This window comes from Solea solea, chromosome 3, assembly GCF_958295425.1.
Source record: "Solea solea chromosome 3, fSolSol10.1, whole genome shotgun sequence".
In the NCBI taxonomy this organism is placed as follows: Eukaryota; Metazoa; Chordata; class Actinopteri; order Pleuronectiformes; family Soleidae; genus Solea; species Solea solea.
The window spans coordinates 20,971,283-20,995,626 of record NC_081136.1 but is presented as its reverse complement, the minus strand read 5'-3'; the positions used below and the strand labels follow the sequence as shown (position 1 = coordinate 20,995,626).

General features: G+C 45.6%; 35 non-coding genes across 35 annotated transcripts; 17 read left to right on the top strand and 18 right to left on the bottom strand.

Moving 5' to 3' along the window:
- Positions 1-45: 45 nt before the first annotated feature.
- On the bottom strand, positions 46-117 carry trnap-agg (transfer RNA proline (anticodon AGG)). The gene has a single exon. It is a non-coding gene; the product is annotated as a tRNA-Pro (tRNA).
- A 673-nt stretch (positions 118-790) lies between these two features.
- trnaq-cug (transfer RNA glutamine (anticodon CUG)) lies at positions 791-862 on the top strand. The gene has a single exon. It is a non-coding gene; the product is annotated as a tRNA-Gln (tRNA).
- Positions 863-1,214: 352 nt separating this feature from the next.
- On the top strand, positions 1,215-1,297 carry trnal-cag (transfer RNA leucine (anticodon CAG)). Its single transcript has one exon. It is a non-coding gene; the product is annotated as a tRNA-Leu (tRNA).
- Positions 1,298-1,670: 373 nt separating this feature from the next.
- Positions 1,671-1,742, bottom strand: trnap-ugg (transfer RNA proline (anticodon UGG)). Its single transcript has one exon. It is a non-coding gene; the product is annotated as a tRNA-Pro (tRNA).
- A 627-nt stretch (positions 1,743-2,369) lies between these two features.
- trnap-agg (transfer RNA proline (anticodon AGG)) lies at positions 2,370-2,441 on the bottom strand. The gene has a single exon. It is a non-coding gene; the product is annotated as a tRNA-Pro (tRNA).
- Positions 2,442-3,114: 673 nt separating this feature from the next.
- On the top strand, positions 3,115-3,186 carry trnaq-cug (transfer RNA glutamine (anticodon CUG)). Its single transcript has one exon. It is a non-coding gene; the product is annotated as a tRNA-Gln (tRNA).
- A 352-nt stretch (positions 3,187-3,538) lies between these two features.
- Positions 3,539-3,621, top strand: trnal-cag (transfer RNA leucine (anticodon CAG)). Its single transcript has one exon. It is a non-coding gene; the product is annotated as a tRNA-Leu (tRNA).
- A 373-nt stretch (positions 3,622-3,994) lies between these two features.
- Positions 3,995-4,080, bottom strand: trnap-ugg (transfer RNA proline (anticodon UGG)). The gene has a single exon. It is a non-coding gene; the product is annotated as a tRNA-Pro (tRNA).
- A 628-nt stretch (positions 4,081-4,708) lies between these two features.
- On the bottom strand, positions 4,709-4,780 carry trnap-agg (transfer RNA proline (anticodon AGG)). The gene has a single exon. It is a non-coding gene; the product is annotated as a tRNA-Pro (tRNA).
- Positions 4,781-5,453: 673 nt separating this feature from the next.
- On the top strand, positions 5,454-5,525 carry trnaq-cug (transfer RNA glutamine (anticodon CUG)). The gene has a single exon. It is a non-coding gene; the product is annotated as a tRNA-Gln (tRNA).
- Positions 5,526-5,877: 352 nt separating this feature from the next.
- trnal-cag (transfer RNA leucine (anticodon CAG)) lies at positions 5,878-5,960 on the top strand. Its single transcript has one exon. It is a non-coding gene; the product is annotated as a tRNA-Leu (tRNA).
- A 373-nt stretch (positions 5,961-6,333) lies between these two features.
- On the bottom strand, positions 6,334-6,419 carry trnap-ugg (transfer RNA proline (anticodon UGG)). Its single transcript has one exon. It is a non-coding gene; the product is annotated as a tRNA-Pro (tRNA).
- Positions 6,420-7,047: 628 nt separating this feature from the next.
- trnap-agg (transfer RNA proline (anticodon AGG)) lies at positions 7,048-7,119 on the bottom strand. The gene has a single exon. It is a non-coding gene; the product is annotated as a tRNA-Pro (tRNA).
- Positions 7,120-7,792: 673 nt separating this feature from the next.
- On the top strand, positions 7,793-7,864 carry trnaq-cug (transfer RNA glutamine (anticodon CUG)). Its single transcript has one exon. It is a non-coding gene; the product is annotated as a tRNA-Gln (tRNA).
- Positions 7,865-8,216: 352 nt separating this feature from the next.
- trnal-cag (transfer RNA leucine (anticodon CAG)) lies at positions 8,217-8,299 on the top strand. Its single transcript has one exon. It is a non-coding gene; the product is annotated as a tRNA-Leu (tRNA).
- A 373-nt stretch (positions 8,300-8,672) lies between these two features.
- Positions 8,673-8,758, bottom strand: trnap-ugg (transfer RNA proline (anticodon UGG)). Its single transcript has one exon. It is a non-coding gene; the product is annotated as a tRNA-Pro (tRNA).
- A 628-nt stretch (positions 8,759-9,386) lies between these two features.
- On the bottom strand, positions 9,387-9,458 carry trnap-agg (transfer RNA proline (anticodon AGG)). The gene has a single exon. It is a non-coding gene; the product is annotated as a tRNA-Pro (tRNA).
- A 673-nt stretch (positions 9,459-10,131) lies between these two features.
- On the top strand, positions 10,132-10,203 carry trnaq-cug (transfer RNA glutamine (anticodon CUG)). Its single transcript has one exon. It is a non-coding gene; the product is annotated as a tRNA-Gln (tRNA).
- Positions 10,204-10,555: 352 nt separating this feature from the next.
- trnal-cag (transfer RNA leucine (anticodon CAG)) lies at positions 10,556-10,638 on the top strand. Its single transcript has one exon. It is a non-coding gene; the product is annotated as a tRNA-Leu (tRNA).
- A 373-nt stretch (positions 10,639-11,011) lies between these two features.
- trnap-ugg (transfer RNA proline (anticodon UGG)) lies at positions 11,012-11,097 on the bottom strand. The gene has a single exon. It is a non-coding gene; the product is annotated as a tRNA-Pro (tRNA).
- Positions 11,098-11,725: 628 nt separating this feature from the next.
- Positions 11,726-11,797, bottom strand: trnap-agg (transfer RNA proline (anticodon AGG)). Its single transcript has one exon. It is a non-coding gene; the product is annotated as a tRNA-Pro (tRNA).
- Positions 11,798-12,470: 673 nt separating this feature from the next.
- On the top strand, positions 12,471-12,542 carry trnaq-cug (transfer RNA glutamine (anticodon CUG)). The gene has a single exon. It is a non-coding gene; the product is annotated as a tRNA-Gln (tRNA).
- A 352-nt stretch (positions 12,543-12,894) lies between these two features.
- trnal-cag (transfer RNA leucine (anticodon CAG)) lies at positions 12,895-12,977 on the top strand. The gene has a single exon. It is a non-coding gene; the product is annotated as a tRNA-Leu (tRNA).
- Positions 12,978-13,350: 373 nt separating this feature from the next.
- On the bottom strand, positions 13,351-13,422 carry trnap-ugg (transfer RNA proline (anticodon UGG)). The gene has a single exon. It is a non-coding gene; the product is annotated as a tRNA-Pro (tRNA).
- Positions 13,423-14,050: 628 nt separating this feature from the next.
- On the bottom strand, positions 14,051-14,122 carry trnap-agg (transfer RNA proline (anticodon AGG)). The gene has a single exon. It is a non-coding gene; the product is annotated as a tRNA-Pro (tRNA).
- A 673-nt stretch (positions 14,123-14,795) lies between these two features.
- trnaq-cug (transfer RNA glutamine (anticodon CUG)) lies at positions 14,796-14,867 on the top strand. Its single transcript has one exon. It is a non-coding gene; the product is annotated as a tRNA-Gln (tRNA).
- A 352-nt stretch (positions 14,868-15,219) lies between these two features.
- Positions 15,220-15,302, top strand: trnal-cag (transfer RNA leucine (anticodon CAG)). The gene has a single exon. It is a non-coding gene; the product is annotated as a tRNA-Leu (tRNA).
- A 373-nt stretch (positions 15,303-15,675) lies between these two features.
- trnap-ugg (transfer RNA proline (anticodon UGG)) lies at positions 15,676-15,761 on the bottom strand. Its single transcript has one exon. It is a non-coding gene; the product is annotated as a tRNA-Pro (tRNA).
- A 628-nt stretch (positions 15,762-16,389) lies between these two features.
- On the bottom strand, positions 16,390-16,461 carry trnap-agg (transfer RNA proline (anticodon AGG)). Its single transcript has one exon. It is a non-coding gene; the product is annotated as a tRNA-Pro (tRNA).
- Positions 16,462-17,134: 673 nt separating this feature from the next.
- Positions 17,135-17,206, top strand: trnaq-cug (transfer RNA glutamine (anticodon CUG)). Its single transcript has one exon. It is a non-coding gene; the product is annotated as a tRNA-Gln (tRNA).
- Positions 17,207-17,558: 352 nt separating this feature from the next.
- trnal-cag (transfer RNA leucine (anticodon CAG)) lies at positions 17,559-17,641 on the top strand. Its single transcript has one exon. It is a non-coding gene; the product is annotated as a tRNA-Leu (tRNA).
- A 373-nt stretch (positions 17,642-18,014) lies between these two features.
- Positions 18,015-18,100, bottom strand: trnap-ugg (transfer RNA proline (anticodon UGG)). The gene has a single exon. It is a non-coding gene; the product is annotated as a tRNA-Pro (tRNA).
- Positions 18,101-18,728: 628 nt separating this feature from the next.
- Positions 18,729-18,800, bottom strand: trnap-agg (transfer RNA proline (anticodon AGG)). Its single transcript has one exon. It is a non-coding gene; the product is annotated as a tRNA-Pro (tRNA).
- Positions 18,801-19,473: 673 nt separating this feature from the next.
- Positions 19,474-19,545, top strand: trnaq-cug (transfer RNA glutamine (anticodon CUG)). Its single transcript has one exon. It is a non-coding gene; the product is annotated as a tRNA-Gln (tRNA).
- Positions 19,546-20,317: 772 nt separating this feature from the next.
- On the bottom strand, positions 20,318-20,389 carry trnap-cgg (transfer RNA proline (anticodon CGG)). Its single transcript has one exon. It is a non-coding gene; the product is annotated as a tRNA-Pro (tRNA).
- Positions 20,390-24,344: the final 3,955 nt, after the last annotated feature.

Below are 24,344 nucleotides of genomic sequence, written 5' to 3'. Positions count from 1 at the left end.
CCAACGTTGCAGGTGAACTTCCTCACAGGAGAACCGGGCTGTACAGGGCTCGTCCGGGATTTGAACCCGGGACCTCTCGCACCCTAAGCGAGAATCATACCCCTAGACCAACGAGCCACGACTGTTGTGCTATATTCTATGTAGGTGTCGTGTAACTGATTTTATGTGAGAAATATTACAATATCACCAGATGAAGTTAAAAAGAAAAGGGAAATTGGGAAAAGACACTGTTGGACTATGTGTTATGTTCTGTCTGTGAAGGTTCTTGGTCATCCAGGTCATTGTCAGGAGTTTGCTGTAGACAACTCAGGTCATTGTCAGGAGTTTGTTGTAGACAACTAGACTTGCTGGAGTTAGGTTGAAGATGTTTTAACACTCATCCACGAGGCTTCTTCACTTCTGACTGTCTTGTGGATAAAAAAGAAAAAATCCAGGTATTTAGCCTCTGTAGGCTGGATACATGTAAAGAGAACGTTACATTGAACAGCGCAGGTGGTTCACACTCTGACCCACTTCCGGGTAGTTAGTTTCACCTGAGTCAAGTTGAGAATGACCGTCGTTGGGGTCACCTGAGAGACACCTCACAGAATAGGTGTAAAAAATATCCAGCTTCTGACCAGAGTGGTATGATGTTTTGTGCTACAGCCCAGACCACAATCCAGATTTAGGTTTTACTGAGAGACGTAGGGTTCTAACCCACCACTCCAGGGAAAGACTGTCACCTGAATGCAGGGCCTTCCTGACTGTATACACTTTAAAAACATTTCAACTGCACAGGTGTGCTCCCAGTGGTTCCATGGTGTAATGGTTAGCACTCTGGGCTCTGAATCCAGCAATCCGAGTTCAAATCTCGGTGGAACCTGACTTTGAACAATACCTAGTACTTACACTTGCCAAATTGATGAAGAATGGAATGAGGCACACTCTGCTGATGTGTGTTGGAGTTCACCTTTGTTTGTCAGTGGTTGAGTGTTGACCCCTAATGGAAAAGAGCTAAGGGCAGCATTGTAGGTGACTAATAGTTGGTGTCTTAGGCCACCTTCTCTGTTGTGTGATGGTTTTCTAGGTTAAAGAAAGAAGATGATTTCATTCCTCTTTCAAACCATATGTCCCCCTTGGCCAGAATGTGGACATTCTCGTCATCAAAAGAGTATCTTTTGTTCTTCAGATGCAAATGGGCAGCCCGGTCTGGACAAGTCGCTACCACCCGCCAAGTCAGGATGGCCGAGCGGTCCAAGGCGCTGCGTTCAGGTCGCAGTCTCCCATGGAGGCGTGGGTTCGAATCCCACTTCTGACAGGATATCTTTTGGGGCAGCCGGAATTTGCCTCATAAGACAACAGTTGGGCGTTCAAATCCCTCCACACGTCAACAACTGGCATAGCCCATAGCAAACAACTCGCCCCCTATCGCACCCATTGCTCCCTTGTTGTACTCAGGTGGTGCCCACTGCTCCTTGGATTCCCTGCATTTGGTGTGCGTGCGCAAATGAAACGGCTCTTTAAGCTTGTGAGATAACAGCGTTGTCACATTAACTACATTTGGCAAAGACTGGACTGGTGGAAAGACTGTGTGTGAAAGGCCTTTCTGCAAGAATCGCACCGCAAGTCTAACGAAATAGGGAACTTCCAAACGAACTTCTCAAACGTTACAGTTGGACCACACCTGCAGAGGGCTCGTCCGGGATTTGAACCCGGGACCTCTCGCACCCAAAGCGAGAATCATACCCCTAGACCAACGAGCCTCTGAAAGAGAAAAAACATTCTATGTAGGTCTCCTGTTACAGATTTTATGTGAGAAATACTCATCAAGAATGGGTCACAGAGCTTTTGAGTCTACATCTGCAAACCCGCAATTCCACCTCAGTCACAAAGGACTTACATTGATGAGGATTTATGCTTGCTATAGTCCAGTGAATGTTTTGTGTGGGATTTTGAATGTGGGACCTCTTTCAGCCAAAGTGAGAATTATACCTCAAGACCAACAAAATGTACACATTTCTCCAGGGAAGCGTGTCTGCTAAGACCTAAGATTGCGATAAGAAGTGGACCACATTTTTGGATTCCTTTTCTTTTTATAAAGGTGAGTCAAGTTCTTCAAATCTCACTATTTCTCTGACGTCTTCACTTTTGATCATGGTTCATAGAGTTTGCCACTTTAAAATGCAATAAAACAGTCACAACTTGCATTAGTAAGGACGGAATTTAGATTTGAGATAGTGTCGTGAGGGGCTTGTCTTGACTGTGTGAGTCATTCAGTACATGTGGGAAGCTTTTTTTGAGATTTGAACCCAGGACTTTTCACTGCCATTGCAAAGCCAACGAAACCAACGTTGCAGGTGAGCTTCCTCACAGGAGAACCGGGCTGTACAGGGCTCGTCCGGGATTTGAACCCGGGACCTCTCGCACCCTAAGCGAGAATCATACCCCTAGACCAACGAGCCACGACTGTTGCGCTATATTCTATGTAGGTGTCGTGTAACTGATTTTATGTGAGAAATATTACAATATCACCAGATGAAGTTAAAAAGAAAAGGGAAATTGGGAAAAGACACTGTTGGACTATGTGTTATGTTCTGTCTGTGAAGGTTCTTGGTCATCCAGGTCATTGTCAGGAGTTTGCTGTAGACAACTCAGGTCATTGTCAGGAGTTTGTTGTAGACAACTAGACTTGCTGGAGTTAGGTTGAAGATGTTTTAACACTCATCCACGAGGCTTCTTCACTTCTGACTGTCTTGTGGATAAAAAAGAAAAAATCCAGGTATTTAGCCTCTGTAGGCTGGATACATGTAAAGAGAACGTTACATTGAACAGCGCAGGTGGTTCACACTCTGACCCACTTCCGGGTAGTTAGTTTCACCTGAGTCAAGTTGAGAATGACCGTCGTTGGGGTCACCTGAGAGACACCTCACAGAATAGGTGTAAAAAATATCCAGCTTCTGACCAGAGTGGTATGATGTTTTGTGCTACAGCCCAGACCACAATCCAGATTTAGGTTTTACTGAGAGACGTAGGGTTCTAACCCACCACTCCAGGGAAAGACTGTCACCTGAATGCAGGGCCTTCCTGACTGTATACACTTTAAAAACATTTCAACTGCACAGGTGTGCTCCCAGTGGTTCCATGGTGTAATGGTTAGCACTCTGGGCTCTGAATCCAGCAATCCGAGTTCAAATCTCGGTGGAACCTGACTTTGAACAATACCTAGTACTTACACTTGCCAAATTGATGAAGAATGGAATGAGGCACACTCTGCTGATGTGTGTTGGAGTTCACCTTTGTTTGTCAGTGGTTGAGTGTTGACCCCTAATGGAAAAGAGCTAAGGGCAGCATTGTAGGTGACTAATAGTTGGTGTCTTAGGCCACCTTCTCTGTTGTGTGATGGTTTTCTAGGTTAAAGAAAGAAGATGATTTCATTCCTCTTTCAAACCATATGTCCCCCTTGGCCAGAATGTGGACATTCTCGTCATCAAAAGAGTATCTTTTGTTCTTCAGATGCAAATGGGCAGCCCGGTCTGGACAAGTCGTGACCACCCGCCAAGTCAGGATGGCCGAGCGGTCCAAGGCGCTGCGTTCAGGTCGCAGTCTCCCATGGAGGCGTGGGTTCGAATTCCACTTCTGACAGGATATCTTTTGGGGCAGCCGGAATTTGCCTCATAAGACAACACTTGGGCGTTCAAATCCCTCCACACGTCAACAACTGGCATAGCCCATAGCAAACAACTCGCCCCCTATCGCACCCATTGCTCCCTTGTTGTACTCAGGTGGTGCCCACTGCTCCTTGGATTCCCTGCATTTGGTGTGCGTGCGCAAATGAAACGGCTCTTTAAGCGTGTGAGATAACAGCGTTGTCACATTAACTACATTTGGCAAAGACTGGACTGGTGGAAAGACTGTGTGTGAAAGGCCTTTCTGCAAGAATCGCACCGCAAGTCTAACGAAATAGGGAACTTCCAAACGAACTTCTCAAACGTTACAGTTGGACCACACCTGCAGAGGGCTCGTCCGGGATTTGAACCCGGGACCTCTCGCACCCAAAGCGAGAATCATACCCCTAGACCCCTAGACCTAGACCAACGAGCCTCTGAAAGAGAAAACATTCTATGTAGGTGTCCTGTTACAGATTTTATGTGAGAAATACTCATCAAGAATGGGTCACAGAGCTTTTGAGTCTACATCTGCAAACCCGCAATTCCACCTCAGTCACAAAGGACTTACATTGATGAGGATTTATGCTTGCTATAGTCCAGTGAATGTTTTGTGTGGGATTTTGAATGTGGGACCTCTTTCAGCCAAAGTGAGAATTATACCTCAAGACCAACAAAATGTACACATTTCTCCAGGGAAGCGTGTCTGCTAAGACCTAAGATTGCGATAAGAAGTGGACCACATTTTTGGATTCCTTTTCTTTTTATAAAGGTGAGTCAAGTTCTTCAAATCTCACTATTTCTCTGACGTCTTCACTTTTGATCATGGTTCATAGAGTTTGCCACTTTAAAATGCAATACAACCACAGTCACAACTTGCATTAGTAAGGACGGAATTTAGAGTTGAGATAGTGTCGTGAGGGGCTTGTCTTGACTGTGTGAGTCATTCAGTACATGTGGGAAGCTTTTTTTGAGATTTGAACCCAGGACTTTTCACTGCCATTGCAAAGCCAACGAAACCAACGTTGCAGGTGAGCTTCCTCACAGGAGAACCGGGCTGTACAGGGCTCGTCCGGGATTTGAACCCGGGACCTCTCGCACCCTAAGCGAGAATCATACCCCTAGACCAACGAGCCACGACTGTTGTGCTATATTCTATGTAGGTGTCGTGTAACTGATTTTATGTGAGAACTATTACAATATCACCAGATGAAGTTAAAAAGAAAAGGGAAATTGGGAAAAGACACTGTTGGACTATGTGTTATGTTCTGTCTGTGAAGGTTCTTGGTCATCCAGGTCATTGTCAGGAGTTTGCTGTAGACAACTCAGGTCATTGTCAGGAGTTTGTTGTAGACAACTAGACTTGCTGGAGTTAGGTTGAAGATGTTTTAACACTCATCCACGAGGCTTCTTCACTTCTGACTGTCTTGTGGATAAAAAAGAAAAAATCCAGGTATTTAGCCTCTGTAGGCTGGATACATGTAAAGAGAACGTTACATTGAACAGCGCAGGTGGTTCACACTCTGACCCACTTCCGGGTAGTTAGTTTCACCTGAGTCAAGTTGAGAATGACCGTCGTTGGGGTCACCTGAGAGACACCTCACAGAATAGGTGTAAAAAATATCCAGCTTCTGACCAGAGTGGTATGATGTTTTGTGCTACAGCCCAGACCACAATCCAGATTTAGGTTTTACTGAGAGACGTAGGGTTCTAACCCACCACTCCAGGGAAAGACTGTCACCCGAATGCAGGGCCTTCCTGACTGTATACACTTTAAAAACATTTCAACTGCACAGGTGTGCTCCCAGTGGTTCCATGGTGTAATGGTTAGCACTCTGGGCTCTGAATCCAGCAATCCGAGTTCAAATCTCGGTGGAACCTGACTTTGAACAATACCTAGTACTTACACTTGCCAAATTGATGAAGAATGGAATGAGGCACACTCTGCTGATGTGTGTTGGAGTTCACCTTTGTTTGTCAGTGGTTGAGTGTTGACCCCTAATGGAAAAGAGCTAAGGGCAGCATTGTAGGTGACTAATAGTTGGTGTCTTAGGCCACCTTCTCTGTTGTGTGATGGTTTTCTAGGTTAAAGAAAGAAGATGATTTCATTCCTCTTTCAAACCATATGTCCCCCTTGGCCAGAATGTGGACATTCTCGTCATCAAAAGAGTATCTTTTGTTCTTCAGATGCAAATGGGCAGCCCGGTCTGGACAAGTCGTGACCACCCGCCAAGTCAGGATGGCCGAGCGGTCCATGGCGCTGCGTTCAGGTCGCAGTCTCCCATGGAGGCGTGGGTTCGAATCCCACTTCTGACAGGATATCTTTTGGGGCAGCCGGAATTTGCCTCATAAGACAACACTTGGGCGTTCAAATCCCTCCACACGTCAACAACTGGCATAGCCCATAGCAAACAACTCGCCCCCTATCGCACCCATTGCTCCCTTGTTGTACTCAGGTGGTGCCCACTGCTCCTTGGATTCCCTGCATTTGGTGTGCGTGCGCAAATGAAACGGCTCTTTAAGCGTGTGAGATAACAGCGTTGTCACATTAACTACATTTGGCAAAGACTGGACTGGTGGAAAGACTGTGTGTGAAAGGCCTTTCTGCAAGAATCGCACCGCAAGTCTAACGAAATAGGGAACTTCCAAACGAACTTCTCAAACGTTACAGTTGGACCACACCTGCAGAGGGCTCGTCCGGGATTTGAACCCGGGACCTCTCGCACCCAAAGCGAGAATCATACCCCTAGACCCCTAGACCTAGACCAACGAGCCTCTGAAAGAGAAAACATTCTATGTAGGTGTCCTGTTACAGATTTTATGTGAGAAATACTCATCAAGAATGGGTCACAGAGCTTTTGAGTCTACATCTGCAAACCCGCAATTCCACCTCAGTCACAAAGGACTTACATTGATGAGGATTTATGCTTGCTATAGTCCAGTGAATGTTTTGTGTGGGATTTTGAATGTGGGACCTCTTTCAGCCAAAGTGAGAATTATACCTCAAGACCAACAAAATGTACACATTTCTCCAGGGAAGCGTGTCTGCTAAGACCTAAGATTGCGATAAGAAGTGGACCACATTTTTGGATTCCTTTTCTTTTTATAAAGGTGAGTCAAGTTCTTCAAATCTCACTATTTCTCTGACGTCTTCACTTTTGATCATGGTTCATAGAGTTTGCCACTTTAAAATGCAATACAACCACAGTCACAACTTGCATTAGTAAGGACGGAATTTAGAGTTGAGATAGTGTCGTGAGGGGCTTGTCTTGACTGTGTGAGTCATTCAGTACATGTGGGAAGCTTTTTTTGAGATTTGAACCCAGGACTTTTCACTGCCATTGCAAAGCCAACGAAAACAACGTTGCAGGTGAGCTTCCTCACAGGAGAACCGGGCTGTACAGGGCTCGTCCGGGATTTGAACCCGGGACCTCTCGCACCCTAAGCGAGAATCATACCCCTAGACCAACGAGCCACGACTGTTGTGCTATATTCTATGTAGGTGTCGTGTAACTGATTTTATGTGAGAACTATTACAATATCACCAGATGAAGTTAAAAAGAAAAGGGAAATTGGGAAAAGACACTGTTGGACTATGTGTTATGTTCTGTCTGTGAAGGTTCTTGGTCATCCAGGTCATTGTCAGGAGTTTGCTGTAGACAACTCAGGTCATTGTCAGGAGTTTGTTGTAGACAACTAGACTTGCTGGAGTTAGGTTGAAGATGTTTTAACACTCATCCACGAGGCTTCTTCACTTCTGACTGTCTTGTGGATAAAAAAGAAAAAATCCAGGTATTTAGCCTCTGTAGGCTGGATACATGTAAAGAGAACGTTACATTGAACAGCGCAGGTGGTTCACACTCTGACCCACTTCCGGGTAGTTAGTTTCACCTGAGTCAAGTTGAGAATGACCGTCGTTGGGGTCACCTGAGAGACACCTCACAGAATAGGTGTAAAAAATATCCAGCTTCTGACCAGAGTGGTATGATGTTTTGTGCTACAGCCCAGACCACAATCCAGATTTAGGTTTTACTGAGAGACGTAGGGTTCTAACCCACCACTCCAGGGAAAGACTGTCACCCGAATGCAGGGCCTTCCTGACTGTATACACTTTAAAAACATTTCAACTGCACAGGTGTGCTCCCAGTGGTTCCATGGTGTAATGGTTAGCACTCTGGGCTCTGAATCCAGCAATCCGAGTTCAAATCTCGGTGGAACCTGACTTTGAACAATACCTAGTACTTACACTTGCCAAATTGATGAAGAATGGAATGAGGCACACTCTGCTGATGTGTGTTGGAGTTCACCTTTGTTTGTCAGTGGTTGAGTGTTGACCCCTAATGGAAAAGAGCTAAGGGCAGCATTGTAGGTGACTAATAGTTGGTGTCTTAGGCCACCTTCTCTGTTGTGTGATGGTTTTCTAGGTTAAAGAAAGAAGATGATTTCATTCCTCTTTCAAACCATATGTCCCCCTTGGCCAGAATGTGGACATTCTCGTCATCAAAAGAGTATCTTTTGTTCTTCAGATGCAAATGGGCAGCCCGGTCTGGACAAGTCGTGACCACCCGCCAAGTCAGGATGGCCGAGCGGTCCAAGGCGCTGCGTTCAGGTCGCAGTCTCCCATGGAGGCGTGGGTTCGAATCCCACTTCTGACAGGATATCTTTTGGGGCAGCCGGAATTTGCCTCATAAGACAACACTTGGGCGTTCAAATCCCTCCACACGTCAACAACTGGCATAGCCCATAGCAAACAACTCGCCCCCTATCGCACCCATAGCTCCCTTGTTGTACTCAGGTGGTGCCCACTGCTCCTTGGATTCCCTGCATTTGGTGTGCGTGCGCAAATGAAACGGCTCTTTAAGCGTGTGAGATAACAGCGTTGTCACATTAACTACATTTGGCAAAGACTGGACTGGTGGAAAGACTGTGTGTGAAAGGCCTTTCTGCAAGAATCGCACCGCAAGTCTAACGAAATAGGGAACTTCCAAACGAACTTCTCAAACGTTACAGTTGGACCACACCTGCAGAGGGCTCGTCCGGGATTTGAACCCGGGACCTCTCGCACCCAAAGCGAGAATCATACCCCTAGACCCCTAGACCTAGACCAACGAGCCTCTGAAAGAGAAAACATTCTATGTAGGTGTCCTGTTACAGATTTTATGTGAGAAATACTCATCAAGAATGGGTCACAGAGCTTTTGAGTCTACATCTGCAAACCCGCAATTCCACCTCAGTCACAAAGGACTTACATTGATGAGGATTTATGCTTGCTATAGTCCAGTGAATGTTTTGTGTGGGATTTTGAATGTGGGACCTCTTTCAGCCAAAGTGAGAATTATACCTCAAGACCAACAAAATGTACACATTTCTCCAGGGAAGCGTGTCTGCTAAGACCTAAGATTGCGATAAGAAGTGGACCACATTTTTGGATTCCTTTTCTTTTTATAAAGGTGAGTCAAGTTCTTCAAATCTCACTATTTCTCTGACGTCTTCACTTTTGATCATGGTTCATAGAGTTTGCCACTTTAAAATGCAATACAACCACAGTCACAACTTGCATTAGTAAGGACGGAATTTAGAGTTGAGATAGTGTCGTGAGGGGCTTGTCTTGACTGTGTGAGTCATTCAGTACATGTGGGAAGCTTTTTTTGAGATTTGAACCCAGGACTTTTCACTGCCATTGCAAAGCCAACGAAACCAACGTTGCAGGTGAGCTTCCTCACAGGAGAACCGGGCTGTACAGGGCTCGTCCGGGATTTGAACCCGGGACCTCTCGCACCCTAAGCGAGAATCATACCCCTAGACCAACGAGCCACGACTGTTGTGCTATATTCTATGTAGGTGTCGTGTAACTGATTTTATGTGAGAACTATTACAATATCACCAGATGAAGTTAAAAAGAAAAGGGAAATTGGGAAAAGACACTGTTGGACTATGTGTTATGTTCTGTCTGTGAAGGTTCTTGGTCATCCAGGTCATTGTCAGGAGTTTGCTGTAGACAACTCAGGTCATTGTCAGGAGTTTGTTGTAGACAACTAGACTTGCTGGAGTTAGGTTGAAGATGTTTTAACACTCATCCACGAGGCTTCTTCACTTCTGACTGTCTTGTGGATAAAAAAGAAAAAATCCAGGTATTTAGCCTCTGTAGGCTGGATACATGTAAAGAGAACGTTACATTGAACAGCGCAGGTGGTTCACACTCTGACCCACTTCCGGGTAGTTAGTTTCACCTGAGTCAAGTTGAGAATGACCGTCGTTGGGGTCACCTGAGAGACACCTCACAGAATAGGTGTAAAAAATATCCAGCTTCTGACCAGAGTGGTATGATGTTTTGTGCTACAGCCCAGACCACAATCCAGATTTAGGTTTTACTGAGAGACGTAGGGTTCTAACCCACCACTCCAGGGAAAGACTGTCACCCGAATGCAGGGCCTTCCTGACTGTATACACTTTAAAAACATTTCAACTGCACAGGTGTGCTCCCAGTGGTTCCATGGTGTAATGGTTAGCACTCTGGGCTCTGAATCCAGCAATCCGAGTTCAAATCTCGGTGGAACCTGACTTTGAACAATACCTAGTACTTACACTTGCCAAATTGATGAAGAATGGAATGAGGCACACTCTGCTGATGTGTGTTGGAGTTCACCTTTGTTTGTCAGTGGTTGAGTGTTGACCCCTAATGGAAAAGAGCTAAGGGCAGCATTGTAGGTGACTAATAGTTGGTGTCTTAGGCCACCTTCTCTGTTGTGTGATGGTTTTCTAGGTTAAAGAAAGAAGATGATTTCATTCCTCTTTCAAACCATATGTCCCCCTTGGCCAGAATGTGGACATTCTCGTCATCAAAAGAGTATCTTTTGTTCTTCAGATGCAAATGGGCAGCCCGGTCTGGACAAGTCGTGACCACCCGCCAAGTCAGGATGGCCGAGCGGTCCAAGGCGCTGCGTTCAGGTCGCAGTCTCCCATGGAGGCGTGGGTTCGAATCCCACTTCTGACAGGATATCTTTTGGGGCAGCCGGAATTTGCCTCATAAGACAACACTTGGGCGTTCAAATCCCTCCACACGTCAACAACTGGCATAGCCCATAGCAAACAACTCGCCCCCTATCGCACCCATTGCTCCCTTGTTGTACTCAGGTGGTGCCCACTGCTCCTTGGATTCCCTGCATTTGGTGTGCGTGCGCAAATGAAACGGCTCTTTAAGCGTGTGAGATAACAGCGTTGTCACATTAACTACATTTGGCAAAGACTGGACTGGTGGAAAGACTGTGTGTGAAAGGCCTTTCTGCAAGAATCGCACCGCAAGTCTAACGAAATAGGGAACTTCCAAACGAACTTCTCAAACGTTACAGTTGGACCACACCTGCAGAGGGCTCGTCCGGGATTTGAACCCGGGACCTCTCGCACCCAAAGCGAGAATCATACCCCTAGACCCCTAGACCTAGACCAACGAGCCTCTGAAAGAGAAAACATTCTATGTAGGTGTCCTGTTACAGATTTTATGTGAGAAATACTCATCAAGAATGGGTCACAGAGCTTTTGAGTCTACATCTGCAAACCCGCAATTCCACCTCAGTCACAAAGGACTTACATTGATGAGGATTTATGCTTGCTATAGTCCAGTGAATGTTTTGTGTGGGATTTTGAATGTGGGACCTCTTTCAGCCAAAGTGAGAATTATACCTCAAGACCAACAAAATGTACACATTTCTCCAGGGAAGCGTGTCTGCTAAGACCTAAGATTGCGATAAGAAGTGGACCACATTTTTGGATTCCTTTTCTTTTTATAAAGGTGAGTCAAGTTCTTCAAATCTCACTATTTCTCTGACGTCTTCACTTTTGATCATGGTTCATAGAGTTTGCCACTTTAAAATGCAATACAACCACAGTCACAACTTGCATTAGTAAGGACGGAATTTAGAGTTGAGATAGTGTCGTGAGGGGCTTGTCTTGACTGTGTGAGTCATTCAGTACATGTGGGAAGCTTTTTTTGAGATTTGAACCCAGGACTTTTCACTGCCATTGCAAAGCCAACGAAACCAACGTTGCAGGTGAGCTTCCTCACAGGAGAACCGGGCTGTACAGGGCTCGGCCGGGATTTGAACCCGGGACCCCTCGCACCCTAAGCGAGAATCATACCCCTAGACCAACGAGCCACGACTGTTGTACTATATTCTATGTAGGTGTCGTGTAACTGATTTTATGTGAGAACTATTACAATATCACCAGATGAAGTTAAAAAGAAAAGGGAAATTGGGAAAAGACACTGTTGGACTATGTGTTATGTTCTGTCTGTGAAGGTTCTTGGTCATCCAGGTCATTGTCAGGAGTTTGCTGTAGACAACTCAGGTCATTGTCAGGAGTTTGTTGTAGACAACTAGACTTGCTGGAGTTAGGTTGAAGATGTTTTAACACTCATCCACGAGGCTTCTTCACTTCTGACTGTCTTGTGGATAAAAAAGAAAAAATCCAGGTATTTAGCCTCTGTAGGCTGGATACATGTAAAGAGAACGTTACATTGAACAGCGCAGGTGGTTCACACTCTGACCCACTTCCGGGTAGTTAGTTTCACCTGAGTCAAGTTGAGAATGACCGTCGTTGGGGTCACCTGAGAGACACCTCACAGAATAGGTGTAAAAAATATCCAGCTTCTGACCAGAGTGGTATGATGTTTTGTGCTACAGCCCAGACCACAATCCAGATTTAGGTTTTACTGAGAGACGTAGGGTTCTAACCCACCACTCCAGGGAAAGACTGTCACCTGAATGCAGGGCCTTCCTGACTGTATACACTTTAAAAACATTTCAACTGCACAGGTGTGCTCCCAGTGGTTCCATGGTGTAATGGTTAGCACTCTGGGCTCTGAATCCAGCAATCCGAGTTCAAATCTCGGTGGAACCTGACTTTGAACAATACCTAGTACTTACACTTGCCAAATTGATGAAGAATGGAATGAGGCACACTCTGCTGATGTGTGTTGGAGTTCACCTTTGTTTGTCAGTGGTTGAGTGTTGACCCCTAATGGAAAAGAGCTAAGGGCAGCATTGTAGGTGACTAATAGTTGGTGTCTTAGGCCACCTTCTCTGTTGTGTGATGGTTTTCTAGGTTAAAGAAAGAAGATGATTTCATTCCTCTTTCAAACCATATGTCCCCCTTGGCCAGAATGTGGACATTCTCGTCATCAAAAGAGTATCTTTTGTTCTTCAGATGCAAATGGGCAGCCCGGTCTGGACAAGTCGTGACCACCCGCCAAGTCAGGATGGCCGAGCGGTCCAAGGCGCTGCGTTCAGGTCGCAGTCTCCCATGGAGGCGTGGGTTCGAATCCCACTTCTGACAGGATATCTTTTGGGGCAGCCGGAATTTGCCTCATAAGACAACACTTGGGCGTTCAAATCCCTCCACACGTCAACAACTGGCATAGCCCATAGCAAACAACTCGCCCCCTATCGCACCCATTGCTCCCTTGTTGTACTCAGGTGGTGCCCACTGCTCCTTGGATTCCCTGCATTTGGTGTGCGTGCGCAAATGAAACGGCTCTTTAAGCGTGTGAGATAACAGCGTTGTCACATTAACTACATTTGGCAAAGACTGGACTGGTGGAAAGACTGTGTGTGAAAGGCCTTTCTGCAAGAATCGCACCGCAAGTCTAACGAAATAGGGAACTTCCAAACGAACTTCTCAAACGTTACAGTTGGACCACACCTGCAGAGGGCTCGTCCGGGATTTGAACCCGGGACCTCTCGCACCCAAAGCGAGAATCATACCCCTAGACCAACGAGCCTCTGAAAGAGAAAACATTCTATGTAGGTGTCCTGTTACAGATTTTATGTGAGAAATACTCATCAAGAATGGGTCACAGAGCTTTTGAGTCTACATCTGCAAACCCGCAATTCCACCTCAGTCACAAAGGACTTACATTGATGAGGATTTATGCTTGCTATAGTCCAGTGAATGTTTTGTGTGGGATTTTGAATGTGGGACCTCTTTCAGCCAAAGTGAGAATTATACCTCAAGACCAACAAAATGTACACATTTCTCCAGGGAAGCGTGTCTGCTAAGACCTAAGATTGCGATAAGAAGTGGACCACATTTTTGGATTCCTTTTCTTTTTATAAAGGTGAGTCAAGTTCTTCAAATCTCACTATTTCTCTGACGTCTTCACTTTTGATCATGGTTCATAGAGTTTGCCACTTTAAAATGCAATACAACCACAGTCACAACTTGCATTAGTAAGGACGGAATTTAGAGTTGAGATAGTGTCGTGAGGGGCTTGTCTTGACTGTGTGAGTCATTCAGTACATGTGGGAAGCTTTTTTTGAGATTTGAACCCAGGACTTTTCACTGCCATTGCAAAGCCAACGAAACCAACGTTGCAGGTGAGCTTCCTCACAGGAGAACCGGGCTGTACAGGGCTCGTCCGGGATTTGAACCCGGGACCTCTCGCACCCTAAGCGAGAATCATACCCCTAGACCAACGAGCCACGACTGTTGTGCTATATTCTATGTAGGTGTCGTGTAACTGATTTTATGTGAGAACTATTACAATATCACCAGATGAAGTTAAAAAGAAAAGGGAAATTGGGAAAAGACACTGTTGGACTATGTGTTATGTTCTGTCTGTGAAGGTTCTTGGTCATCCAGGTCATTGTCAGGAGTTTGCTGTAGACAACTCAGGTCATTGTCAGGAGTTTGTTGTAGACAACTAGACTTGCTGGAGTTAGGTTGAAGATGTTTTAACACTCATCCACGAGGCTTCTTCACTTCTGACTGTCTTGTGGATAAAAAAGAAAAAATCCAGGTATTTAGCCTCTGTAGGCTGGATACATGTAAAGAGAACGTTACATTGAACAGCGCAGGTGGTTCACACTCTGACCCACTTCCGGGTAGTTAGTTTCACCTGAGTCAAGTTGAGAATGACCGTCGTTGGGGTCACCTGAGAGACACCTCACAGAATAGGTGTAAAAAATATCCAGCTTCTGACCAGAGTGGTATGATGTTTTGTGCTACAGCCCAGACCACAATCCAGATTTAGGTTTTACTGAGAGACGTAGGGTTCTAACCCACCACTCCAGGGAAAGACTGTCACCCGAATGCAGGGCCTTCCTGACTGTATACACTTTAAAAACATTTCAACTGCACAGGTGTGCTCCCAGTGGTTCCATGGTGTAATGGTTAGCACTCTGGGCTCTGAATCCAGCAATCCGAGTTCAAATCTCGGTGGAACCTGACTTTGAACAATACCTAGTACTTACACTTGCCAAATTGATGAAGAATGGAATGAGGCACACTCTGCTGATGTGTGTTGGAGTTCACCTTTGTTTGTCAGTGGTTGAGTGTTGACCCCTAATGGAAAAGAGCTAAGGGCAGCATTGTAGGTGACTAATAGTTGGTGTCTTAGGCCACCTTCTCTGTTGTGTGATGGTTTTCTAGGTTAAAGAAAGAAGATGATTTCATTCCTCTTTCAAACCATATGTCCCCCTTGGCCAGAATGTGGACATTCTCGTCATCAAAAGAGTATCTTTTGTTCTTCAGATGCAAATGGGCAGCCCGGTCTGGACAAGTCGTGACCACCCGCCAAGTCAGGATGGCCGAGCGGTCCAAGGCGCTGCGTTCAGGTCGCAGTCTCCCATGGAGGCGTGGGTTCGAATCCCACTTCTGACAGGATATCTTTTGGGGCAGCCGGAATTTGCCTCATAAGACAACACTTGGGCGTTCAAATCCCTCCACACGTCAACAACTGGCATAGCCCATAGCAAACAACTCGCCCCCTATCGCACCCATTGCTCCCTTGTTGTACTCAGGTGGTGCCCACTGCTCCTTGGATTCCCTGCATTTGGTGTGCGTGCGCAAATGAAACGGCTCTTTAAGCGTGTGAGATAACAGCGTTGTCACATTAACTACATTTGGCAAAGACTGGACTGGTGGAAAGACTGTGTGTGAAAGGCCTTTCTGCAAGAATCGCACCGCAAGTCTAACGAAATAGGGAACTTCCAAACGAACTTCTCAAACGTTACAGTTGGACCACACCTGCAGAGGGCTCGTCCGGGATTTGAACCCGGGACCTCTCGCACCCAAAGCGAGAATCATACCCCTAGACCCCTAGACCTAGACCAACGAGCCTCTGAAAGAGAAAACATTCTATGTAGGTGTCCTGTTACAGATTTTATGTGAGAAATACTCATCAAGAATGGGTCACAGAGCTTTTGAGTCTACATCTGCAAACCCGCAATTCCACCTCAGTCACAAAGGACTTACATTGATGAGGATTTATGCTTGCTATAGTCCAGTGAATGTTTTGTGTGGGATTTTGAATGTGGGACCTCTTTCAGCCAAAGTGAGAATTATACCTCAAGACCAACAAAATGTACACATTTCTCCAGGGAAGCGTGTCTGCTAAGACCTAAGATTGCGATAAGAAGTGGACCACATTTTTGGATTCCTTTTCTTTTTATAAAGGTGAGTCAAGTTCTTCAAATCTCACTATTTCTCTGACGTCTTCACTTTTGATCATGGTTCATAGAGTTTGCCACTTTAAAATGCAATACAACCACAGTCACAACTTGCATTAGTAAGGACGGAATTTAGAGTTGAGATAGTGTCGTGAGGGGCTTGTCTTGACTGTGTGAGTCATTCAGTACATGTGGGAAGCTTTTTTTGAGATTTGAACCCAGGACTTTTCACTGCCATTGCAAAGCCAACGAAACCAACGTTGCAGGTGAGCTTCCTCACAGGAGAACCGGGCTGTACAGGGCTCGTCCGGGATTTGAACCCGGGACCTCTCGCACCCTAAGCGAGAATCATACCCCTAGACCAACGAGCCACGACTGTTGTGCTATATTCTATGTAGGTGTCGTGTAACTGATTTTATGTGAGAACTATTACAATATCACCAGATGAAGTTAAAAAGAAAAGGGAAATTGGGAAAAGACACTGTTGGACTATGTGTTATGTTCTGTCTGTGAAGGTTCTTGGTCATCCAGGTCATTGTCAGGAGTTTGCTGTAGACAACTCAGGTCATTGTCAGGAGTTTGTTGTAGACAACTAGACTTGCTGGAGTTAGGTTGAAGATGTTTTAACACTCATCCACGAGGCTTCTTCACTTCTGACTGTCTTGTGGATAAAAAAGAAAAAATCCAGGTATTTAGCCTCTGTAGGCTGGATACATGTAAAGAGAACGTTACATTGAACAGCGCAGGTGGTTCACACTCTGACCCACTTCCGGGTAGTTAGTTTCACCTGAGTCAAGTTGAGAATGACCGTCGTTGGGGTCACCTGAGAGACACCTCACAGAATAGGTGTAAAAAATATCCAGCTTCTGACCAGAGTGGTATGATGTTTTGTGCTACAGCCCAGACCACAATCCAGATTTAGGTTTTACTGAGAGACGTAGGGTTCTAACCCACCACTCCAGGGAAAGACTGTCACCCGAATGCAGGGCCTTCCTGACTGTATACACTTTAAAAACATTTCAACTGCACAGGTGTGCTCCCAGTGGTTCCATGGTGTAATGGTTAGCACTCTGGGCTCTGAATCCAGCAATCCGAGTTCAAATCTCGGTGGAACCTGACTTTGAACAATACCTAGTACTTACACTTGCCAAATTGATGAAGAATGGAATGAGGCACACTCTGCTGATGTGTGTTGGAGTTCACCTTTGTTTGTCAGTGGTTGAGTGTTGACCCCTAATGGAAAAGAGCTAAGGGCAGCATTGTAGGTGACTAATAGTTGGTGTCTTAGGCCACCTTCTCTGTTGTGTGATGGTTTTCTAGGTTAAAGAAAGAAGATGATTTCATTCCTCTTTCAAACCATATGTCCCCCTTGGCCAGAATGTGGACATTCTCGTCATCAAAAGAGTATCTTTTGTTCTTCAGATGCAAATGGGCAGCCCGGTCTGGACAAGTCGTGACCACCCGCCAAGTCAGGATGGCCGAGCGGTCCAAGGCGCTGCGTTCAGGTCGCAGTCTCCCATGGAGGCGTGGGTTCGAATCCCACTTCTGACAGGATATCTTTTGGGGCAGCCGGAATTTGCCTCATAAGACAACACTTGGGCGTTCAAATCCCTCCACACGTCAACAACTGGCATAGCCCATAGCAAACAACTCGCCCCCTATCGCACCCATTGCTCCCTTGTTGTACTCAGGTGGTGCCCACTGCTCCTTGGATTCCCTGCATTTGGTGTGCGTGCGCAAATGAAACGGCTCTTTAAGCGTGTGAGATAACAGCGTTGTCACATTAACTACATTTGGCAAAGACTGGACTGGTGGAAAGACTGTGTGTGAAAGGCCTTTCTGCAAGAATCGCACCGCAAGTCTAACGAAATAGGGAACTTCCAAACGAACTTCTCAAACGTTACAGTTGGACCACACCTGCAGAGGGCTCGTCCGGGATTTGAACCCGGGACCTCTCGCACCCAAAGCGAGAATCATACCCCTAGACCCCTAGACCTAGACCAACGAGCCTCTGAAAGAGAAAACATTCTATGTAGGTGTCCTGTTACAGATTTTATGTGAGAAATACTCATCAAGAATGGGTCACAGAGCTTTTGAGTCTACATCTGCAAACCCGCAATTCCACCTCAGTCACAAAGGACTTACATTGATGAGGATTTATGCTTGCTATAGTCCAGTGAATGTTTTGTGTGGGATTTTGAATGTGGGACCTCTTTCAGCCAAAGTGAGAATTATACCTCAAGACCAACAAAATGTACACATTTCTCCAGGGAAGCGTGTCTGCTAAGACCTAAGATTGCGATAAGAAGTGGACCACATTTTTGGATTCCTTTTCTTTTTATAAAGGTGAGTCAAGTTCTTCAAATCTCACTATTTCTCTGACGTCTTCACTTTTGATCATGGTTCATAGAGTTTGCCACTTTAAAATGCAATACAACCACAGTCACAACTTGCATTAGTAAGGACGGAATTTAGAGTTGAGATAGTGTCGTGAGGGGCTTGTCTTGACTGTGTGAGTCATTCAGTACATGTGGGAAGCTTTTTTTGAGATTTGAACCCAGGACTTTTCACTGCCATTGCAAAGCCAACGAAACCAACGTTGCAGGTGAGCTTCCTCACAGGAGAACCGGGCTGTACAGGGCTCGTCCGGGATTTGAACCCGGGACCTCTCGCACCCTAAGCGAGAATCATACCCCTAGACCAACGAGCCACGACTGTTGTGCTATATTCTATGTAGGTGTCGTGTAACTGATTTTATGTGAGAACTATTACAATATCACCAGATGAAGTTAAAAAGAAAAGGGAAATTGGGAAAAGACACTGTTGGACTATGTGTTATATTCTGTCTGTGAAGGTTCTTGGTCATCCAGGTCATTGTCAGGAGTTTGCTGTAGACAACTCAGGTCATTGTCAGGAGTTTGTTGTAGACAACTAGACTTGCTGGAGTTAGGTTGAAGATGTTTTAACACTCATCCACGAGGCTTCTTCACTTCTGACTGTCTTGTGGATAAAAAAGAAAAAATCCAGGTATTTAGCCTCTGTAGGCTGGATACATGTAAAGAGAACGTTACATTGAACAGCGCAGGTGGTTCACACTCTGACCCACTTCCGGGTAGTTAGTTTCACCTGAGTCAAGTTGAGAATGACCGTTGTTGGGGTCACCTGAGAGACACCTCACAGAATAGGTGTAAAAAATATCCAGCTTCTGACCAGAGTGGTATGATGTTTTGTGCTACAGCCCAGACCACAATCCAGATTTAGGTTTTACTGAGAGACGTAGGGTTCTAACCCACCACTCCAGGGAAAGACTGTCACCTGAATGCAGGGCCTTCCTGACTGTATACACTTTAAAAACATTTCAACTGCACAGGTGTGCTCCCAGTGGTTCCATGGTGTAATGGTTAGCACTCTGGGCTCTGAATCCAGCAATCCGAGTTCAAATCTCGGTGGAACCTGACTTTGAACAATACCTAGTACTTACACTTGCCAAATTGATGAAGAATGGAATGAAGCACACTCTGCTAATGTGTGTTGGTGTTCACCTTTGTTTGTCAGTGGTTGAGTGTTGACCCCTAATGGAAAAGAGCTAAGGGCAGCATTGTAGGTGACTAATAGTTGGTGTCTTAGGCCACCTTCTCTGTTTGGTTAAAGAAAGAAGATGATTTCATTCCTCTTTCAAACCATATGTCCCCCTTGGCCAGAATGTGGACATTCTCGTCATCAAAAGAGTATCTTTTGTTCTTCAGATGCAAATGGGCAGCCCGGTCTGGACAAGTCGCGACCACCCGCCAAGTCAGGATGGCCGAGCGGTCCAAGGCGCTGCGCGGGTTCGAATCCCACTTCTGATAGGATAACTTTTGGGGCAGCCGGAATTTGCCTCATAAGACAACAGTTGGGCGTTCAAATCCCCCCACACGTCAACAACTGGCATAGCCCATAGCAAACAACTCGCCCCCTTTCACACCCATTGCTCCCTTGGTGTACTCAGGTGGTGCCCACTGCTCCTTGGATTCACTGCATTTGGTGTGCATGCGCAAATGAAACGGCTCTTTAAGCATGTGAGATAACAGCCTTGTTACATTAACTACATTTGGCAAAGACTGGACTGGTTTCATGGTTGAAACAGTGCTGTGTGAAAGGCCTTTCTGCAATCGCACTGCGAGTCCAAAGAGATAGGGAACTTCCAATCAATCTTCTCAAACGTTACAGTTGGACTACACCTGCAGAGGGCTCGTCCGGGATTTGAACCCGGGACCTCTCGCACCCGAAGCGAGAATCATACCCCTAGACCAACGAGCCGCTGAAAGAGAAAACATTCTATGTAGGTGTCCTGTTACAGATTTTATGTGAGAAATACTCGTCAAGAATGGGTCACAGAGCTTTTGAGTCTACATCTGCAAACCCGCAATTCCACCTCAGTCACAAAGGACTTACATTGATGAGGATTTATGCTTGCTATAGTCCAGTGAATGTTTTGTGTGGGATTTTGAATGTGGGACCTCTTTCAGCCAAAGTGAGAATTATACCTCAAGACCAACAAAATGTACACATTTCTCCAGGGAAGCGTGTCTGCTAAGACCTAAGATTGCGATAAGAAATGGACCACATTTTTGGATTCCTTTTCTTTTTATAAAGGTGAGTCAAGTTCTTCAAATCTCACTATTTCTCTGACGTCTTCACTTTTGATCATGGTTCATAGAGTTTGCCACTTTAAATATGCAATACAACCACAGTCACAACTTGCATTAGTAAGGACGGAATTTAGAGTTGAGATAGTGTCGTGAGGGGCTTGTCTTGACTGTGTGAGTCATTCAGTACATTTGGGAAGGACAAACTTAATGGTTGAAATACTGCCGTGTGAAAGGCTTTTTTTGAGATTTGAACCCAGGACCTTTCACTGCCATTGCAAAGCCATGGGGTCACCTGAGAGACACCTCACACATTCTCTTTCAAACCATATGGTTTGGTCCACATGACGAGAATGTCCACATTCTGGCCAAGTGAGAGAATGTCCACATGACGAGAATGTCCACATTCTCGTCATCAAAAGAGTATCTTTTGTTCTTCAGATGCAAATGGGCAGCCCGGTCTGGACAAGTCGCGACCACCCGCCAAGTCAGGATGGCCAAGCGGTCCAAGGCGCTGCGTGGGTTTGAATCCCACTTCTGACAGGATAACTTTTGGGGCAGCCGGAATTTGCCTCATAAGACAACAGTTGGGCGTTCAAATCCCTCCACACGTCAACAACTGGCATAGCCCATAACAAACAACTCGCCCCCTTTCACACCCATTGCTCCCTTGGTGTACTCAGGTGGTGCCCACTGCTCCTTGGATTCCCTGCATTTGGTGTGCGTGCGCAAATGAAACGGCTCTTTAAGCATGTGAGATAACAGCTTTGTCACATACTACATTTGGCAAAGACTGGACTGGTTTCATGGTTGAAACAGTGCTGTGTGAAAGGCCTTTCTGCAAGAATCGCACTGCGAGTCCAACGAGATAGGGAACTTCCAATCGATCTTCTCAAACGTTACAGTTGGTTCATAGAGTTTGCCACTTTAAATATGCAATACAACCACAGTCACAACTTGCATTAGTAAGGACGTAATTTAGAGTTGAGATAGTGTCGTGAGGGGCTTGTCTTGACTGTGTGAGTCATTCAGTACATTTGGGAAGGACAAACTTAATGGTTGAAACACTGCTGTGTGAAAGGCTTTTTTTGAGATTTGCCCATTTGCATCTGAAGAACTAAAGATACTCTTTTGATGACGAGAATGTCCACATTCTGGCCAAGTGGGACATATGGTTTGAAAGAGGAATGAAATCATCTTCTTTTTTTAACCTAGAAAACCATCACACAACAGAGAAGGTGGCCTCAGACACCAACTATTAGTCACCTACAATGCTGCCCTTAGCTCTTTTCCATTAGGGGTCAACACTCAACCACTGACAAACAAAGGTGAACTCCAACACACATTAGCAGAGTGTGCCTCTTGGATGTGAGGTGAAATGTCTTCAACTTACCTCAGGCAAGACCACTTGATAAAAAGAAAATGAATGCAATGGCCGTGAAAGGTCCTGGGTTCAAATCCCAGAAAAGCCTTTCACATGGCAGTGTTTCAACCATGAAGTTTGTCCTTGCCAAATGTACTGAATGTGACAGACGTGGTAACGCAAGTTCGAAGAGGGTGGAGTTTAGTAGTTTAATTTGCACACACACCAGTGAGCAAACACATCAAACGCAAGCCAAGGAAACTGATCGCAGATCGTACACACCAGTTTCTGGACTATGTATGGTCTATAGGAAGGTTTTCCAAATATGAAACTTCATGAATTAAATATATAAAATATAAAGATCTAAAAATGCCTATGTCCATGTCTCGAGGTGTCCTGTGAACAGTTGTACAGGTGTCTCTTTTTCTATTGTGGTCAATAGGAAACTTTTTGGGCCATAAGTATTTTTGTTGCAGTACCGCGTGTGGCCACTAGAAAAAATGTCTTCAACTCAGAGGGGGCGGTGCTCTCATAGATATATAAAGGGTAGATGTCTTGTCCGGCTGCTGGCCAATTAGGTCGAACGTCCGCACAGGGTGGCCATCTTGCCATAACGGGCTGTAGTGGCACATGGACTTTTTAAATAACCATAACTTGCTCAATTTTCGGTTTGGTTTGTTATAAACGTCAGAGATGTAGTTATTATGACACTACATATTTATGAATAATTATAACCATGGGCAGAAAGGTGCAATGAATATACACACACAAGGTCAGTCAGTCAGTCAGCCATCTATCAATTTACCTAATCCCCACATTGCATGTTTTTGGACTGTGGGAGGAAGCCGGAGAACCCGGAGAGAACCCACGCACACACAGGGAGAACATGCAAACTCCATGCAGAAAGGCCCTTGTTCCAAGAGTGAGTGCTAACATCTACACCACCGTGTGGCCCCACACACAAGGTCCTCATCTACTGCTTTATCCTCCGCCAGAGGGTCGCGGGGGGTGCTGTGCCAATCTCAGCTACATCGGGCGATAGGCACAGGGCCACACACAGATAGAGACAAACAACCATTCACTCTCACACTCACTCCTATGGTCAATTTAGAGTGTTCAATTTACCTAATCCCCACATTGCATGTTTTTGGACTGTGGGAGGAAGCCGGAGAACCCGGAGAGAACCCACGCACACATGGGGAGAACATGCAAACTCCATGCAGAAAGGCCCTTGTTCCAAGAGTGAGTGCTAACCACTACACCACCGTTTGGCCCCACACACAAGGTCAGTCAGTCAGTCATCATCTACCGCTTTATCCTCCACCAGAGGGTCGCGGGGGGTGCTGTGCCAATCTCAGCTACATCGGGCGATAGGCGGGGTACACCCTGGACAGTTCGCCAGTCCATCGCAGGGCCACACACAGATAGAGACAAACAACCATTCACTCTCACACTCACTCCTATGGTCAATTTGGAGTGTCCAATTCACCTAATCCCCACATTTATGTTTTTGGACTGTGGGAGGAAGCCGGAGAACCTGGAGAGAACCCACGCACACACGGGTGAGAACATGCAAACTCCATGCAGAAAGGCCCTTGTTCCAAGAGTGAGTGCTAACCACTACACCACCGTGTGGCCCCACACACAAGGTCAGTCAGTCATCATCTACCGCTTTATCCTCCACCAGAGGGTCGCGGGGGGTGCTGTGCCAATCTCAGCTACATCGGGCGATAGGCGGGGTACACCCTGGACAGTTCGCCAGTCCATCGCAGGGCCACACACAGATAGAGACAAACAACCATTCACTCTCACACTCACTCCTATGGTCAATTTGGAGTGTCCAATTCACCTAATCCCCACATTGCATGTTTTTGGACTGTGGGAGGAAGCCGGAGAACCTGGAGAGAACCCACGCACACACGGGTGAGAACATGCAAACTCCATGCAGAAAGGCCCTTGTTCCAAGAGTGAGTGCTAACCACTACACCACCGTGTGGCCCCACACACAAGGTATTTATGTTAAATCAATATATGGGCTACTAAAACTCAGGATACAGAATGGCATAAGATATATGTATACTTTTATAATACTAGGAATATTACTAATATAATCCAATAATTTCAATTATTACATGTTTAGTTTAAACAAGTAATAATTATTAAATACATTATTATATTATATTGGTAATATTTCTACTATAAAAGTATACATATATCTCATGCCATTCTGTATCCTGAGTTTTAGTAGCCCATATATTGATTT